Below are 20110 nucleotides of genomic sequence, written 5' to 3'. Positions count from 1 at the left end.
ATCTTTAATGTCATCTAATGTTAGAGCCAGTGTGTATTTATTTATTTCATTATGGAATCAGTTGCTACTGAAAGATGGTATACAAGAGTTGAAATAGGTACTCCAAAGGCCTTGCTGCGATCAGAAATGGAATAATTGTGATCACATCTTTCAGTGCACACTCAGAACATTTGTGTTCCCTATGTTTCTATTTTGGAGCCATTGTTGATCTTATTTCAGAATACCTGCTTCAGCAAGATAATGTTTTATTGATCTGCAGTAGGATGCTAGCATTTATCCTTTTGCTTTCTTCATAGCAATTTTTAAGGCAATGTTTTAGGTAATTTTAATATTTTGAATCAGTAATCTTTTTTCACATGTTTTTCTTTATTGTCAAAGTGTGATACAGAGGGGTTACAGATTCATGTAAAAGGCAGTGAGTACATTTCTTGTTCTACTTGTTAACTCCTCCCCCATTTCCCTCCTCTCAATCCCCTTCCTCCTCTCCCCCCAACAGCTGTGAAGTTAGTTTACACCAAATAGTTTTGTAAGTGTTGCTTTTTGAATGATTTGTCTTTTTGTTCTTTGTCTCTCGATTTTGTTATTCCCTCTCCCTTCCCAAGTTCTAATACCTGTATACACAGTATCCAGGGTACTCGGATGTAATACAATGGTAGCAAGGGTACAGCCACAGGAAGGAGTACAGGAGAAACAAAACTAAACAAATCAATCAGTCAAACAAACAGACAAGGATAAAGAGAAAAAAACGTAGTACGAGTTCACATGGCATGTTGAGAATAATTACAACAGTGGTATAACTCTTGTTTGCATAACGTGGGGTTCATTTCGCTTGGCATCTTTTTATGTGGTCCTATGGGTGTAGCTATTGGGGTACTTTGATCTTCTACCATGACTAGCCTATTCATGTACTAGCTATTCCTTAAGAGTGGCACCATAGGGTTTATGTTTCTTTGGGTCTGGGTCACTTCACTTAGTATGATTTTTTTCCAAGTCCTTCCATTAACTTACAAATGAGGCAATATCATTCTTTCTGACAGAGGCATGGAATTCCATTGTGTATATGTACCACATTTTCCTGATCCACTCGTCTGCTGAGGGGCATCTCGGTTGGTTCCATGTTTTAGCAATTAAGAGTTGTGCTGCGATGAACATTATTGTGCTGGTGGCTTTAGTGTGGTCCTCCTTGTATTTCTTTGGATAGATTCCCAAAAGTGGGGCTACTGGGTCATAGGGGAGCTCTATGTTTAGCCTTCTTAAGAACTTCCACACTGCTTTCCAGAGGGGTTGAACAAGTTTGAATCCCCTCCAACAATGTAGTAGGGTTCCCATTTGGCCACATCTCCTCCAGCATTTATTATTGTTATATTTCCTAATAGTAGACATTCATACTGGGGTGAAGTGGAATCTCAATGTTGTTTTGATTTGCATTTCTTTTATGGCCAGTGATGCAGAGAAGTTTATCATGTGACTCTTGGCCATTCTCATTTCTTCTTCAGAGAACTCTCTTTTTAGGTATTTAGCCCATTTGTTGAGGGGGCTCTTGGTTCTTTGAGGATTTGTTTTGGAGGACTTTAGCTTTTGGAGTTCTGTGTATACTTTAGACATCAGGCCTTTGTCCATTGTATGGCTGGCAAAGATCTTTTTTCCCAATCTGTGGGCTTTCTATTTATCTTGGAAGCTATATCCTTTGCCCTGCAGAAGCTCTGCAGTTAGATACAGTCCCAATTGTCCAGCCTTTCTTTGTTTTGTTGCATTTCTGGGCATAGTTTGAGGAAGTTTCTTCCAGTGCCAAGGAGTCCTAGAGTTTCTCCTATTCCTTCTTGTAGAGTTTTTCAGGGTGTCTGATTTTATTTCCAGGTCTTTGGTGCATTTGGAGTTGATTTTGGTTCAGGGTGGTATGTAGGGGTCTAGTTCTAGTTTGTTACAGGTGGTGACCCGGTTTTGCCAGCACCATTTGTTGAAGAGGCTGTCTTTATTCTAACCTGTATTTTTAGCTTCTTTGTAAAAGATTAGGTAGCCATAGGTCTGTGGGTTCATTTCTGGGTCTTCAGTTCTGTTCCATTGGTCCTTGGGCCTGTCCTTGCCCCAGTACAAAGCTGTTTTTATTACTTCTGCTTTGTAGTATAATTAAAATTTGGTATTGATATTCCTCCTGCACTGTTCTTTCTACTCAGGATTGTTTTTGCTATTCAGGTTTTTTATTGTTTCATATGAATTTCTGAATTTCTTCCTCTATTTCATTGAAGAATGATGTTGGGATATTGATGGGTATTGTATTGAATTTGTAGATAGCCTTTGGTAATATTGCCATTTTCACAATGTTAATCCTCCCAATCCAGGACCATGTGAGTTTTTTCTATTTCTTAAGTTCTGCCTTAATTTCCTTTTTCAAGTTTTTAAAGTTCTCATTATAGAGTTCTTTCACTTCTTTGCTTAAGGTTATTTCTAGGTATTTTATGTTTTTTAAGGTTATTGCAAAAGGTGTTGCTTTTCTGTTTGTTTTTTTTCCCTTTGGCCAGTCCTGGGCCTTGGACTCAGGGCCTGAGCACTGTCCCTGGCTTCTTCCCACTCAAGGCTAGCACTCTGCCACTTGAGCCACAGCACCACTTCTGGCCGTTTTCTTGATATGTGGTGCTGGAGATTCGAACCCAGGGCTTCATGTATACAAGTCAAGCTCTCTTGCCACTAGGCCATATTCCCAGCCCAGGTGTTGCTTTTCTGATTTCAGCCTTGCTGTTCAGGTTGTTGACATATATAAAAGTCATTGATTTTGGAGGATTTATTTTATATCTTGCTAGTTTGCCAAAGTTTTGGATCAGCTCTAGTACCTTGGGAGTAGAGTCTAAGGGGTTCTTTAGGTATAGGATCATGTCATTTCTGAAGAGAGAAAGTTTAACTTCATCTTTCCTTTTGGATCCTCTTTGTTTTATTCTTGCTTAATTGCTCTGGCTTGTACTATGTTGAAGAGGAGAGGAAAGTACTATATTGAATAGGCAAGAAGAGAGCAGACATCCTTGTCTTGCTCCTGATTTTAAAGGGAATGGCTTTATCTTTTTACCATTTAGTATAATGCTCACTGTTGCTTTGTCATAAATAGACTTTATTATATTCAGGAATGTTCCCTGGAATCCCAGTTTTTCCAGGGCTTTTATCGTAAATAGGTGCTAGATTTTATTGAACACCTTTTCTGCATCTAGAGATATAACCATGTGATTCTTTACCTTGCTCTGGTTGATGTGGTGGATTACATTAATTGACTTGCGTATATTGAACCAACTTTGCATCCCTGGGATGAATTCGGTTTGATCATAGTGTATGATTTTTTTTTGATGACTTGTTGAAGTCGGTTAGCCTGAATTTTGTTGAGGAGCTTTGCATCGATGTTCATCAAAGGCATTGATTGGTCTATAGTTCTCTTTCCTTGATGTGTCCCTGTCTGGTTTGGGGATTAGCGTAGAATGTGTTTGGTAATGAGTTTTTACTCTCTATTTCATTCAAGAGTTTGAGGAATTTTGGTGTGAGATCTGTTTTGAAAGCCTTGTAGAATTCCGCTGTGAATCCATCTGGACCTGGGCTTTTCTTGGAAGGGAGATCTCTTATTGCAGTTTCAATATTATTGCTGGATATGGGTTAGTAGCAAATTTTGAAGCTTATTTAAACCTGAAAATCCTTTTGCTGTTCTCATTAATATATTCCTAACTTGTGAGAATATAAAACTTACACCTTGGTTACATAGTCTGAAACTTTGGGAGTACTTGAGGAACTTATTTAGGTATCATGTATATGAATATGTTAACAGGTATGGTAAGTTATGCTTATAATCCTAGCTACTCAGGAGGCTGGATCAAGAGGATCAGAGTTCAAGTCTACCCTTGGAAAGAGTTTGAAAGACCCATTGTAACTATTCCAAAGCTTGGTATGGTGATAATGCTCCTGTCATCTCAGATATGCAGGCAGTATAAATTGGAGAATTGTGATACAGGCAGAACCAAATAAAATGTGAGTTCTTATTCAAGAGAATAGCTAAATCAAAAAGGGCTACAGGCCTATCTCAAATGCTTGAGTGCTTGCCTAGTGTGTTGAAAGTCCTGAGTTTAAATCCCAGTACTACCAAAAGAATTGTAAATGGACTTATATTAAGTTTTGTTATCTATATATTATAAAAGAACAACAATGTTTCATGATAGATGTTGTCAAACCAGTTATTGTGTACTGTATTGTTCATTATATGTTGATTTATTAATTTAACTGTATTTTATAGATGTGACTAATATTAAAATCCTTGAAATCACACCTCATGTAGACAAGCTGCAGGGATAAATTTTATAGAACCAATATAGCTGATGGTTAAGCATAATTCTGGCAATAGAAACATGATATTTTAAATCTCATTCTACCACTTATTCATTTATATGACAAAAGGAATGTATTTAATTTTTGTTGTTTCTTTTTTTTTTTTTGGCCAGTCCTGGGCCTTGGACTCAGGGCCTGAGCACTGTCCCTGGCTTCTTCCCGCTCAAGGCTAGCACTCTGCCACTTGAGCCACAGCGCCACTTCTGGCCGTTTTCTGTATATGTGGTGCTGGGGAATCGAACCTAGGGCCTCGTGTATCCGAGGCAGGCACTCTTGCCACTAGGCTATATCCCCAGCCCCTAATTTTTGTTGTTTCTTGATTGATCTACTTTTAAAAGTACATAATAACAGTACCTATCTCAAACTTTTGATAGAAGTACTAAATAAAATGTTGGTACAGTATTTAGCATAAACCTCCCATGTAGTCCTAGCTACTATTACTAATACTGTAATGTTCCTGCATTATATTACATTTCTGTGAATATACAAACACAAAGATAAAGCTTCTACTTAGATGAACCTAAATTTGACCAGAGTACATACAAGCATAAACAGCATATTTCAGCATAACTTGTAAATGTGATGTTAGATGCCAGTGGTCTGGATCTGTAAAAGTATATAGCATTCATATTTTGCCATGCTGATGATTAGGGAAAAGTCCCTAAAGGTGATATCTTATCTGAAACCAAGAGAGTAAACAGATATTAGAGTGATGCCATTGTTTGCAGCTTAAATGTGCCTCAATGATCTAAGAATTTAATGCTTGATCCCATGGTGGTGGTTGAGATAGAGTAGAATGTTCAAGAAGTGAGTCTTGAAATGTAACCTTTAGGACACTGAAAATGTGGTCATAAAAGAGATTTGGGGATCCAATGCCTCCACTTGTTTGTGGTCTTCTTTACCATGAAGTGACTGAATACATTTCCTTTGCCTCAGTCTTCTACCAAGGCATGTTAGCTGAGCAACAGGGACACCCAATTATGGATTGAAATTTCCAGGACTAGGAAACTAGATAAATGCTTCCTATTTCTAAGCTAATTATTTCAATTATTTTGTTTTGTTGCTGTAAAACTAACACATGAGCTAAGAAGGATTTACTAACATATAATGGCCCATGGATGGGATATAAAGGACCTGAGGGTATCATGCCTGAGGTACAAAGTTCTGCTGCATGGAATGGACTGTCAGTGGTGATGATGATGTCATTTCTATCTGTGGAGTGAATGGAAGAGACTTCTGATAAAGATAAGTTGTTCATAGATTTAGGGTTGTTAATTTAAGTCTGTGAACCCTGAAGCAAGATGTGGGAATTTTCATTTAAAATATTGGTGTCAGTACTGGTACAGTAAATTCAAAACACTTTGGAATATATGCAGTCATCAAAATGACTAGAGCAGATGTGATTTTTCTAGGCAAAAGAAATAGATATTTCCCAGATGCAATTTCTGACATAAAAATAAGTTCAGACATGACAAAGAGCAAAATCTCTCAACCTCAATACTGCTGAGTGTTGCTAAATTGTGTTTGGTTGCTTTGTGAAGTTATCCTGTGCAATGAAGTATGTTTTGGCATCATCCTTGTCCTCCTTATGAGTCTGCAATGTCTCTTCTTACCCTCTCTGGTGGTAAAAAAAAAATGATGCATATATTGGCAAATGACCTCTAGGGACAAAAAGTAATCTAAACCACTGAATTAGAAGACAGAAAGTTATGAAACAGACAAAGGAAACTTTCAAAGCAAACCAGTGTTTTAGTGTTTCAGAAAAACTAGTGAAGGCTATATTTTCAAAATAAACAAATTAATTATTGAGTATTGATTTATTTACTCATTCATTAATTCATGCACTTTTTGGTGGTTAACAGTGGTTGGATTCAGGGCCTCACAATTGTCTGGCTTGCTCTATCAGCCAACATTCCATTGCTTGAGCTTCCATGCCTGCTTCTTGCAGATTACTATGGAAATGAAATCAAAGGAACTTTACTCCCTAGATTGACTTCAAGCTATAATTCTGCAATCTCAGCCTCCTGCATAGAGTAGGATGACTGCAAAAGGACCCAAGTACCTGGATTTTTCATTATTTTTCTTCAAAGATTGGCATGAAATTTCATTTATTCATGTAAATATACCCATTCATGCTATGTTATTTCCATTCCAATCACTAAAACTTCATGTAAGCATATAGTGGTGAGCCTAGCTGGTTTCCATCAATTTTAAATGGCAGATGCATTTCAACAAAGGTGGAAGTTGAATGGTTAAAACTTGTCTCAGTAGTCTTTTTGCATCACTAGTCTTCTTAGTTTGTTTATCTTTTTAAGTGCTGGATTGAACTCAAGTTCTTACATGTGCTAACTGTGCATGAAGCAGCACTCACAGAAACTTGTAGAATCACGACTTATACTTTGGCCCAGTTCAATCTCAGTGAGAATGCACACTTCCTGGAGGGAAGAGTGGCAGAAACATAAACACTTGTAAGAAGGAAAAATTGTTTGGGATCATCTTTCAGATCTGGCAAAACCAGCAATTAAGCTGCATATATACAAAATATTCATGAAATTTGTATTAGATTGTGTTTAGAAATCCACTGTGTGAGTATGTGTGTGTGCGCACGCACGTGCACGTGCGCGCACACGCACATGCTCCCATACACATGCTGGAACATAAATTCAAATAGTGAGCATTGTCCCTTAGCTTTTACTGCTCAAGGCTATCACCCTACCACTTGAACAGATTCATTTCTGGTTTTATTATTTATTAATTAAAAATAAAAGCCTCACTTTCTTCCACAAGCTGGCTTCAAATATCAATCCTCAGTTCAGCCCCTAGAGTAACTAAGATTATAGGTGTGAGTCACCTATGCCTGGCTTGCAATTCATTTTTAAGACATTTCCATTTGTAATTTTTTGATATATCAAAGAATGTAAAAAGTTAAAAAAAACTTTTGGACTACCATTTCATTTTCTTGCTCCTATCTATGTGAGATTATTTCTCTAACAATTAGACAATACAGCTTGAAGTATATAATGAAGAAGTAAATGCAAGAACTCGGGTTTTTATTATCAGCTGTTTAAGAGACTTTCTAGTATCAGGTTTTACTTTGTTTTTATTTTAAGTTGCAACAAATGTTTTTAAAATGTCACCATTTCATTACTAATATGATAAATGGTGAGAAGTATAATCAACAACTCTTTAGGGGGCATTGACAATCTTAGGAGTGTAAATTGATCATGAGGCCAAATGTTTTGAGAACTATTGCCAGGACAGACACATTCACAATTCAGCCAGTACCATTACAATTAATTGAGAAGACAGGCTAGAATCTCATGGAACCCATTCTCTCAGAAGATCTTTCTTTTTTTCAAATGCGGCCATTTTTAATGGCTAACTCTGTGAGAGCTACTAGGAGCCAGTCACAAATAGGCTCTTTTCAAACCATATATTTCCACCTGAAAGTAGCTGCCTACTGTGCATTTATTTAAGTAAGTAATATGTTACCAGAAAGTAATTATTTAGAGACAAAAATACTATGTTTAATAAAGAGAAAGCTTACATGGAAATTCTTTCTCTGACATTTCACCAAACTGTTCCGGCTGCTTCACATCCAAGTTGCCAATGGCAGCATAAGTTCAACAATAAGATAAAATTCATCAAAATGAAAATGACTCATTTCAGGTCAAGAAAATGCTTATAAGGACTGAAAATACTATTGTTGAATTGTGTTACTTATAAATGCTAATATAATTTCATATAATTTTATTTTGTATAAAAGTACCTATAATATAAAATATAATTATATCAATAATAATGTACGCTACTTGTTTGGAAAGAAGGTTTTATGTACATGATTATATATATTCATTATTTGTATTATTACATATATTTTATGTTTTATATACTTATATTTTAATAATTATTTTGAATATTTTTATTATTCTAACTTAAGTAAAACTATTAGGCAAACAAAATTTATCTTGCTTCTATATCATAGTAATATAACCAAGGTTGTATTTGAATGAGAATCATAAAACTTGTATTCACAATGGAAAATTTAATTAAGTAAAATAGAAAAATCTGTTAATAGTTTTTCCTCTGAGCAATAGTTAATTTTTATATCATCTTCATGAGTTAAGGTTAGGTTGCAAATTTAGGTTTTTGTTAAATTCTTGTGTTTAGGACCTAATTTGAGTTTGTTTATTACTTTATATATCTGTTCATTTAGATAATTATCTCACACCTGCTCATGGCAGATTGTTTTGACGGCTTATATTGGCTGAGATCAGATTGTCACCTGCCATCTGTCCCCTATAGGTGAGTGTAATACGCTGGTTGTTTGCAGACCACCATAAAATATTATGGTTCTGAGTTATACTTTTTCTTTCCTAAGACTATATTGAACAGAAAAAAAAAGGTAACTGATAAATATCATCATAATTTCTTTTATCAGGTATATTTTTACCTGAAATGATTTTAGTATTCTGATTTAATTAAAAGAATATATGTTAGAAAAGAAGATATTATTTAAAATTAAGTATTTGATGTTGCTTGCATTTTGGACATCAATGTATATTTTATTTTTCTTTCTACATAACAGATTTCTACCTTTATATATGAGTAAATTTTAAACATTTCAAATTAAATGTTTTTAAAGCACAAGGGCAATATTATTAATCATGTAATGAAATTAGAATAACTCATTAATGTATATTTTCTGACTGTATATAACATGTACAACTGTTTCCTAAGATTACTTGACTTTAGTTCTTAAATGCAATGAAAGTTGAAAAAATCTTGAAAAATCAACTATAGAAGACATGTACAATTTTACAAGAAACTGAGAAAAAGCTTCTTTAAAGTAGACCAACAATTATAACGTTTTAGTGAAACTATTATAATGAAAGAAATAATTGGCTTAACTTTTTCTTAGATCTATGATGATTATTTTACTTACATTTCCTGAATATTTATGTCATATGTCATGGATTTGATGCCTAGTAAAAGAAGTCAGCTATTTAAAGTAGTCAAGATTTGTTGTCCCAACCATACATCATTACTATGTGAAGAAGCACATAGAGTTAACTATGAGTTAACCACAAAAATTGTGAAATCTGGGCTGAAACTAAATCAGAACATATTGAAACATTTAACATCATATCTATGCATATATGTGATATGTGCATATAGATATAGATTTACTGGAGAGAAGAGGGTCAGATTTTTTTGTTATCCTTGTAAGTTTTGCCTAGTTATCTGTAATGATAGGAATTTTTCACAGGCTTCATTGAGGAAGTAGTCTAACACTGTTTTGGAGAACTCTATTGGACTGTGGGGAATTAAAAAAAAGAAATGGCAAGTTTTTAAAGACCTTCTGGTACAATGGAAAGAAAGAACCAACATAAATACACGGGTATAACACAAGTAACTCCCAGAAATAAATATCCACAATCAACTGCTAGACCAGAGGCTCTCTCAAGGGACTCTTTGTGCTATATAATCCCATGATTTGTTGAACCATAGCTTTCTAAGGGAATATACAAAAATCTTAGAGCTCCAAGAAGAACAAAGTTTGAATAACTTGGACTCTTTCAAACTTTTGTGGTCACAACCTTTGGTCATAAATATCATATACATATCACCACCCTTATCACAAAGACAACCAGAGTGCCAACACACTGTCATGTTGCCCAAGTATTTAGCAGAAGAATGAAAAGAACATGGAAGAATTGCTCTAATTTTTGTGATGGATGTGACCCGTTGTTCTGGCAACATGTCTAGACTATATCACACACAAGTGCCCTCAATGAGTCACCATGGATTCCAAAGATGCTCAGATTCCAGTCTGCTTGTATTTTGAAAACTAGGATTAATGAAGTTTTCCAACAAATCTGTGGGTGTATTTCTGATTTATCCAATGACAGGATTTTTCTTCTTCTAATTTAGGAAATTAATTCTCTTTCAAAAATACCATAGCCTCATTACTTATTTTATAACTATATGAGCTACACTAATTTATGGAAAACATATTAAATTTATGTAGTATAGGATACCAAATTAATTTCAGGATACACTTTAATTTTATTTTTCCTAAAAACAAATCTCATGATTTGATGATGATAAGATTAGATTAGATGATGATAAATTCTCCTTGAAATATATACCTGGCAATACAGCACTGTGATAGAGTGGTCACCTAACACATACATGGCCCTGGCTCAATCCTACTACTAAGAAAAAAGAAAAGAAAACATGGAAAAGTAGCACGTCAGGACAACGATGGGGACTGAGTACAGTAGATGTTCTACTGAATGAAAGATATCAATGTACACATGTTGGAAGTAACTCAGTTCATTTAAATGGCATATGTTTGAACAGAAGCAAATAGAATAAATAATGAGATTGAAACACAGAAAACCGTCAGATGCTGGTGACCCATAACAGTTATACTATCTACTGAAGAGACTGAGATCTGAGTATTGAGGGTCAAATCTACCCAGAACAGAAAATCCTATAGAATCTAATCTGCAATTAGCCAACAAAAACCTGAAAGTGGAGCTAAAGTTCCTGTGATAGAGTGCCAGTCTTGAGCAAAAGATCTATGGGATAGCACCTAGGGTACAAGTTCAAGATACAGTAACTAAAGACACGACCCCCACCCCCAAGATAGGAATAATATCTATTAGGCTAAATAGACAAGTTAGAATAAAGGATTCAAATGCAGAGACAGAAGATAATGTGTAAAAGAAGGCATAATCATGTCTCCCATATTTTATTTTCAACTTCCTTTCTTTCTTTTTCTTTCTTTCTCCCTCCCTCCCTCTCTCCCTCCCTCCCTTTATTTCTTCCTTCCCTTCCTTCCTTCCCTTCCTTCCTTCCTTCCTTCCTTCCTTCCTTCCTTCCTTCCTTCCTTCCTTCCTTCCTTCCTTCCTTCCTTCTTTCCTTCCATCCTTCCACCTTCCTTCATTTCTTTATCTGTCAGTTGTTGGGCTTGAACTCAAGTCCTGAGCTCTGTCCCTGAGCTCTTTTGCTCATGTCTAGCACTATCATTTTGAGCCAGACCCTTGTTCTAATTTTTTTCTTTTTTTAAATAATTTTTATTAATTACATTTTGTTGACAAGGTGTTGTGCAAAAGCAGTACAGTTACATAATAGGGCAGTGAGTACAGTTCTTGTGATATCTCACACCCTCATTTTTCTTTCCCTTCCCTAGATCAGGTAGGCATACCTAGACAATACCCAGTGTACCAAAATCATATACATTAGCCATGTGGTGTACGCCAAAGGAAATTCACCTAGAACTTTAAATATAATGTCAACAACAGAGTTTGCTTATCCTCGTCTTATATGATCATATATACATAGCTGTTGAGCTATTGTGATCCACTGATAGGTCTATTTTAGACCTCTTTATGTTTAGTAGTTGTTGGGTTTTAGATACATAATGTAAGGTCCCTGACCCAAACCTGTGGAAATACCATTTGACAAGAAGTTTTTTGTTTCACAGACCTGGTCTCTACTGTCTCCCCCCTAACAGTCATATATCAAGGAGATCATGCCCTTTGTTCTCTGTGTTCTAGGCTTGTCTTGCTCAACATTATTTGTTCAAATTCTGGCCATTTCCCTGCAAATACGAATATTTTATCATTTCTAATCGCTATGCAATATTCCATTGTGTATAGGTACCACATGTTTTGGATCCATTCATCTGTAGTGGGGCATCTGGGTTGTTTCCATATTTTGGCTATTGTGAATTGTGCAGCAATAAACACGGATGTGCAGATGTCTTTTGAATATCCTGAGACCTGTTGTTCAGGATAGATGCCTAGGAGTGGTATGGCTGGGTCATAGGTTATGTCTACACTGAGCTTTTTGAGGAACCCCCATACTGTTCTCCAAAGGGCTTGTACTAATTTGAACTCCCACCAACAGTGGAGAAAGGTTCCTCTTTCCCTGCATCACCTCCAGCATTTGTTGTTGCCTGAGTTCAGAGTATAGTTCATTCTAACTGGAGTGAGTTAGTATCTCAGGGTTGTTTTTATTTGCATTTCCTTTACTGCCAGGAATGTTGAACATATCCTCATATGTTTCTTTGTCATTTTTATTTCTTCTCCTGTGAAGTCTCTCTTTAGCTCCTTTGCCCATTTAATAATTGCCTGTTGCTGTGCTGGTGAAGATTCTTTCCCATATGGTTGGCTGTCTTTCTAGTTTGGTGGCTATGTCTTTAGCTGTGCAGAAACTTCTTATTTTGTAGTAGTCCCATTTGTCGAGTCTTTCCCCTATCTGTTGTGCCCCTGGGACTATATTCAGGAAGTTCCTTCTTGCTCCTATAAGTTCTAGTGTCTTCCCTACTCTGTTCTTCAGTAGTTTCAAGGATTGAGGTCTGATGTTGAGGTCCTTATTCCATTTTGAGTTGATCTTAGTGCATGGTGATAGGCTAGGGTCTACTTTGAGTTTTCTTTTCTTTTTTTTTTTTTTTTTTTCTTTCTTGGCCAGTCCTGGGGCTTGGACTCAGGGCCTGGGCACTGGTCCCTGGCTTATTTTTGTGCCACAGCACCACTTCTGGCCATTTTCTATATATGTGGTGGTGGGGAATTGAACCCAGGGCCTCATGTATACGAGACAAGCACTCTTGCCACTAGGCCATATCCCCAGCCCCTACTTTGAGTTTTCTACATATGGCTGCCCAGTTTTCCCAGCACCAGTAGTTGAAGAGGCTATGTTATTTGCATTGTATGTCTTTAGATCCTTTGTCCAATATCAGCTGACTGTAAGAATGCAGCTTTATTTCTGGGTCTTCTATTCCATTGGTTTATAGGTCTGTTTTATACCAATACCAGGCTGTTTTTGTTATGATGGCTCTATAATAGAGCTTGATGTCTGGTATTGTGCTATCTCCTGCACTCCTTCTTTTGCCTAGACTTGCTTTGGCTATTCTAGGTCTTTTGCTGTTCCATATGAATTTATGGGTTGTTTTCTCTATTTCCGTAAACAATGTATCTGGGATCCTGATGGGGATTGCATTGAACTTGTACAACATTTTGGGTAATATGGCCATTTTCGCTATATTGATTCTGCCTACCCATTAGCATGGGAGGTCTTTCCATCTTCTTGTGTCCTCTCTGATTTCCCTTTTTAGATTTTTATAGTTCTCATTAAATAGGTCATTCGCGACTTTAGTTAGGTTAATCCCTACGTAATTTATTCTTTTTTAGCGATTGTAAATGGTATTATTTCCATAATTTCCTTTTTCTGCTTGTACATTGTTGGTGTACAGAAAAGTTGCTGATTATTGTGGATTGATATTGTATCCTGCTACTTTGCCAAATTGGTTTATTAGGTCTCGGAGTTTTGGTACTGATTTTTTGGGGTCCTTCAGATATAAGATCATGTCATCTGTGAATAGGAATAGTTTGGTTTCTTCTTTACCAATGTGGATCCCTTTGATGCCTTCCTCTTGCCTTATTTCTATGGCTAGGGATTCCAGCAGTATATTGAATATAAGTGGGGAGAGTGGGCATCCTTGTCTTTTTCCTGAGTTTGGGGAAAATGGTTTTAGTTTCTCTCCATTTAATATGATATTAGCAATAGGTCTGTTGTATATGGCTTTTATATTTTAAAAGAATGTTCCCTCTATTCCTGTTCTCTCCAAGGATTTTAACATGTATGGGTGTTGTATTTTATCAAAGGCTTTTTGGGCATCGACTGAGATGATAATGTGGTTCTTTTTCTTAGCTCTGTTGATGTGGTGCATTACTTTTATGGATTTGCAGATGTTGAACCATCCTTGCGTCTGTGGGATGAAGCCTACTTGATCATGATGTATAATTTTCTTGATCAGTTTCTAGATCCTGTTAGCTAATATTTTGTTGAGGTGCTTTGCATTGGTGTTCATTACTGATATTGGTCTGCAATTCTCTTTTTTTGTTGAGTCTTTGCCTGGTTTGAGAATGAGTATAATATTAGCTTCATAGAATGAGTTTGGGATTTGTCCTTCTGTTTCTATTTCGTGGAAGAGTTTAAGGAGTTTTGATATTAGCTCCTCATTGATGGTTTTATAGAATTCATTGGTGAATCCATCTGGGCCTGGACTTTTCTTTGTTGGGAGGCTCTTGATGACCTCCTGTATTTCACTGTAACTTAATGGTTTTTAGTTGATTTATTTCTTCTTGATTCAGTTTGGGCAGGTTATACTTCTCTAAGAATTGATCCATTTCTGTAAAATTTTTGTTCTTTAGTGAGTAGAGGTTCTGGAAATAATTCCTTATGATTGTTTGAATGTCCTGGGTATTTGTTGTAATTTTTCCGGTGGAGTCCCTGATCTCGTGGATATGAGTCTCTTCTCTTCTTCTTCTTCTTCTTTTTTTTTTTTTATAAGTCTTGCACTGGGTCTGTAAATTTTATTTATTTTTTCAAAGAACCAGCTTTTACTTTTATTTATTTGTTGAATGGTCTTTCTATTCTCAATCAGATTTAACTCTTCTTTAATCTTTGTGATCTCTCTCTTCCTAGTAGTTTTAGATTCAATTTTTCTTGTTTCTCCAGACATTGTAGCTGTATCATGAGGTTATTTACCTGTTCTGATTCCATTCTTTTAATGTGTGTGCTGAGGGCAATGATTTTGCCCTTCAGCACTGCCTTAACTGTATCCCAGCTTTTACTTTTATTTATTTGTTGAATGGTCTTTCTATTCTCAATCAGATTTAACTCTTCTTTAATCTTTGTGATCTCTCTCTTCCTAGTAGTTTTAGATTCAATTTTTCTTGTTTCTCCAGACATTGTAGCTGTATCATGAGGTTATTTACCTGTTCTGATTCCATTCTTTTAATGTGTGTGCTGAGGGCAATGATTTTGCCCTTCAGCACTGCCTTAACTGTATCCCAGAGGTTTCTTTGTGTTGTATTTTTATTGTCGTTGTGGCTTATGAATTCGTTAATTTTGTCCTTAATTTGCTCTGTGACCCAAGTGTTAGATAACAGTGAGGGGTTTAGCCTTGAAGTATTTGTGTAGTCTCTGTGGTATCCTTTGTTATTGAGGGTTACCTTGATTACACTGTGATCAGATAAAATACACGGGATAATGTCAATACACTTGTATTGCTGATCCTCTTTGTGTGGACTATGACATGATCTATTTTGGAGTATGTTCCATGGGCTGCTGAGAAGAATGTCTATTGGGTCTCTGTAGGGTGAAAAACTCTGTACAGATCCGTCAGAAACATGTGGGATATGGTGTTACTTAGGTCTTCGGCTTCCTTGCTAATCCTCTGTGTGTTGGATCTGTCTCTAGGAGAGAGTGGAGCATTAAAATCTCCCACTGTGATTGTATTTGGGTCTTTCTTGTTCTGTAGTTCTGAAAGAATTTGTTTGACATATTCAGGGCCTCTTTTGTTCAGTAAGTATAAATTTATCACCATGATATCTTGATTCTGGATTTTTCCTTTTATTAAAATGTAGTGCCCTTCCTTATCTTTTTGAACTGATTTTAATCATAAGTCTAGTTTGTCTGAAATCAGGATGGCTACCCCTGCTGTTTTGATAGGTGTGTTTGCTTGGAAGATCTTGCTCCATCTTTTCATTCAGAGCCTGTTTTTGTCCCTTGCTGTAAGATGGGTCTCTTGAAGACAACAGACAGCAATTTTTTGTTTACAGATCCACTCTGTCAATCTGCTCTTCTTTATTGGAGAATTTATACCATTTATATTCAAAGAGATCATGGCTAGGTGTGGTTTTTTCTGACATTTTGATGGCTAAATTGAGATAAAAGTCTCAAGGAGTTTCCTATATGGGCTGGTTTTGAACTGTGATCCAGATCACAGCCTCCTAATTTCCCTTGGATTAAAGTGGGGATAGAACTGTTAATCATGTCAAAAAAAATCTAGTAAGAGTAATAGTTTGGGATGTATTAAACATATGTTTAATTTTTAGTGATACATTCTAATGGTATGAAATAATTGCTTTATAAAAGTGATGTTGGTGACAAAGAGGACATTGATAAGAGGCACACATAGAATGAAGAATTTAGTAACACATGAAACTATCTGTGGAAATTAAATTTGACAACCTCATTCAATAACCTTTGGGGAACTCCAAGAATCCATGTTGATCATTCAGTGTAATTCCATCATTGTTTAGGGACACTAAAATTCAGGAAGACCAACAGTTTCCTCTAAAAGATTAAAAAGATATAGCGAGACATCAAGCTCCATAGCCTTGACCAAGTATTCTTTCTATTAACTATATCTAAACAGCATTAGTGAAAATCAGTTTGTAACTGTTGATCAGGACATATGGGAAAAATAAATAAATTTAGCTGAATTTTCCTTGTATGTTAATGGCATTTAAGATTTTGTGCTACATTCTAAGTTTCTCTTAATAAAAAGAAGAGTTAGATGGGTTTACATTTGGAGTTCCCAAATCTCATTTCAAGAGTGTTTCTGTTTTTATCACCACCATTACTTCTGCTCCTTTTATTCATGAAGAAACAAGAAATATATTCAGAATTGGATACTTGGTGCTAAAATAGGTGTTAATACAATGCCATTAATCCCAATGTTAAGTCTCTAAGACAGATAGTAGGTTCTGCATGTGGAGGCCAGACATTCATCTTGTAATAGCATGAAGACATGGCTTGACTTGTAGGCTCACTTACTCCTGACTGGTAAGGAGCACTCAAGTGTCTAAATAAAAAATTAGAAAATAAATACTACATATACATACTACTTACTTCCAATTTTGCCCTTGTTTAATTTAATATTTAAATTTGTCATAGGACAAGTAGGAAAAAGAAAATATGTGAATATGAAAATACAAGCTCTATACAGAATAAGTGTATAAAATTAGCTACAATTCTAGTAAACCTGAGAAATTATAAAGAAAAGGGAAAAATATTAATTTATTTGTTTTCTTTGTTTTGTTTTTTGGCAGTCCTGGGGCTTGAACTCAAGGCCTCAGCACTGTCCCTGGCTTCTTTTTGCTCAAGGCAAGCACTCTACCACTTGAGCCATGAAAAATATGAATTTAAACAGGGGGAGCGTGATGATGCAGGCTTGAACTCTGGGCACTTTCCTTTAGCTGTTTTGTTCAATGATAGCACTCAAATAATTATGCCATTTTGTTAATAATTAAGCATTTTGTTGGTTAATTGGAGATAAAAATCTCACAGACTTTCCTGTTTAGGCTGATTTTGAATTTTAAACCTTAAATATCAGCCTCCTGAGTAGTTAAGAATATAGGCAAGAGTCTCCAGTACCTGTAAAAATTTTAAAGAAGCTTAAATAAAAGATTATGATGGTAAAAAAAATAGACTGTAATTCTGACGATGATTCTTCTGTAGTAAACTTTATGGAGGGAGAAGCTTTGAGTCAAAAGTGGGAGACTCAACAGCATTTACACAATTGGAGATTAGAGTAAGGATACAAACACATAAGTGAATAAATGCATATAGTATGAAGGAAATGTAAGCAAGAAAAACAAGCAAAGAAATTTGACAGGTGCATCATCTTTATGAAATTCTTCTCTGTAGTTTTGGTCTCTCAGGAAATGGTAATTTTGTCCTCCCAGTTGCTCAGGTCAAAAAGGCGTCATCCTTGACATCTTTGTTTTTCATATAACTCACATTCAACCTGTCAGCAAATCTGTTTATTTTAACTTCAAAATATTTCCAGAACATTTTCATCTTCTCTCTACTACCCCCATAGTCTTCCTTTTTCCTCAAAGAAAAAAACTGTTATTTCCATATTCTGTAACTTTCTTCATGTTTGACAAACATCCACCTCTTTTTGAATGTAATTGAGCAATGCTTTCCTATCTATGTCAACCAGGCCTTTGGACATTTTTCTTCTCAGTGCATTTCTCTAGGTATTTACATTACTTATTCTCTGATCTAGTTTACAGTTCTTCTCAGCTATCATCAGAGTAATTACAGAGATTCAAACTCTGTTTCAATCTAAATTACACACTCTTTTCCCCCCTTTCACTGCTTTATATTAGGAACCAATCACCAACTGTTTCAAAAAGGCAAATTTTAGGCTCTACTGTAAAAACCCAGCAACCTTCCAAATTGAGACTCTTACATTCTATATATGAATTTAGGGCAGTTTGGTCTCAGCTGTATGCAATTTTCTCCTTAAAACTCAGGACAATGAGGAACATATGTATGGGACATTGTTCAGTTTGGAAGAGGAAAATGGAGGAAAAAAAGGACAATATACTGTCTCTTATTGGCAGATTATACACTGTATCTTGGAGGTACCATATGTCTCTTCTATATATGTCCCATAATGTTCAAAGCAAAAAATAAATGAAGCTAACCCTGATATCAATGAGGATATGAAGGATAATTCTTGTGCATCACAGGCATACATATTAAAATATATGCAAATGTTTGGGAATATGGCCTAGTGGCAAGAGAGCTTCCCTCATATACATGATATCCTGGGTTTGATTTCTCAGCACCACATAAATAGAAAATGCCAGAAATGGCACTGTGGCTCAAGTGGCAGAGCGCTAGCCTTTAGCAAAAAGAAGCCAGGGACAGTGCTCAGGTCCTGAGTCCAAGCCCCAGGACTGGCAAAATAAATAAATAAATAAATAAATGAAAAATAAAATATATGCAAATAAGAAAGGTGCCATAAAACATGATTTGTTTATAATTTGTCTTATATCTTATGTAAGGATCCTTAGAAATAATTTTTTTTCTTTTTTTAAATTTAATTGTTAAGGTGATGTACAGAGGAGTTACAGTTACATAGGTAGTGAGTACATTTCTTGTCAAACTTGTTACCTACTCCCTCATTTTTCTCCCACTTTCCCTCCCCCTATCCCCCCAAGTTATACATTTCCAACATAGTGTTCTCTGAGTATCACTGTTGCATTGGTTTGCCCTTTGCAATTTGTCTCATAGTTTTGATGTTCCCCTTTCCTTCTCTAATTCAGATAAATGTATATCCAATGCCAAGGGTACCAAAATCAAATACAGTGGATATCCCATAGCATAGACTAACTAAAGAGAAAAGAAATAACTTCACATAGTACATTAAAACAACTGCAACAAAGAAAAACATTTTATTTTCATATCATGGAGTTCATTTAGCATAGCATCATCTTATATGATCATATGTGCATAACTATTGAACTATTATGATCCTCTGCTAGGACTATCCTAGACATGTACTATTATGTGTGGAAAATTAAAGTTAGATCCTTATATATCACCTTGCACCAGAATCAATTCTTAATTGGATCAAGACCTTCAGGTAAAAGCAGATACCCTGAAAACATTGTAAGAAGGAGTAGGAGAAACACTAGGGCCCCTTGGCACAGGCTGGAACTTCTTAATAAAGACCCGGAAACAACAAATCAAAGAATGGTTGGACAAATGTGATTGCATTAAACTGCAGAGATTCTTCATGGTAAAGGACATAACTAGCAAGATAAATAGAAAGCCCACAGATTGGAGGAAAATCTTCTCTAGCCATACAAAAGACAAGGGCCTCATTTTGAGTTTAGAACTCAAAAGATTAAGGTCCCCCAAAACAAATCCTCAAATAAATAACTTCCCCATTAATAAGTGAGCTGAAGACTTAAAGAGAAATTTCTCTGAAGGGGAAATAAGAATGGCCAATAAACACATGAAGAAATGCTAAACATCTCTGGCCATAAAAATGCAAATGAAAAGAATGGCCATTATCAAGAAATATAATAACAATAGATGCTGGCAGGGCTGTGGCCAAAAGGAAATGCTACTCCATGGAAATTATCTGAGATAG

The 20110-nt window shown here is 35.8% G+C and overlaps 1 long non-coding RNA gene across 1 annotated transcript; it reads left to right on the top strand.

The window, feature by feature from the left end:
* Nucleotides 1-1781: 1781 nt before the first annotated feature.
* Nucleotides 1782-20092, top strand: LOC125350030. The gene is made up of 3 exons (XR_007210667.1): nucleotides 1782-2027; nucleotides 18874-18878; nucleotides 20063-20092. It is a non-coding gene; the product is annotated as an uncharacterized LOC125350030 (long non-coding RNA).
* The last annotated feature ends 18 nt before the right edge of the window (nucleotides 20093-20110 follow it).

Source organism: Perognathus longimembris, chromosome 4 (assembly GCF_023159225.1).
Source record: "Perognathus longimembris pacificus isolate PPM17 chromosome 4, ASM2315922v1, whole genome shotgun sequence".
Taxonomy (NCBI): domain Eukaryota; kingdom Metazoa; phylum Chordata; class Mammalia; order Rodentia; family Heteromyidae; genus Perognathus; species Perognathus longimembris.
The sequence above is the reverse complement of the archived record's forward strand: the minus strand, read 5'-3'. Positions and strand labels throughout refer to the sequence as shown.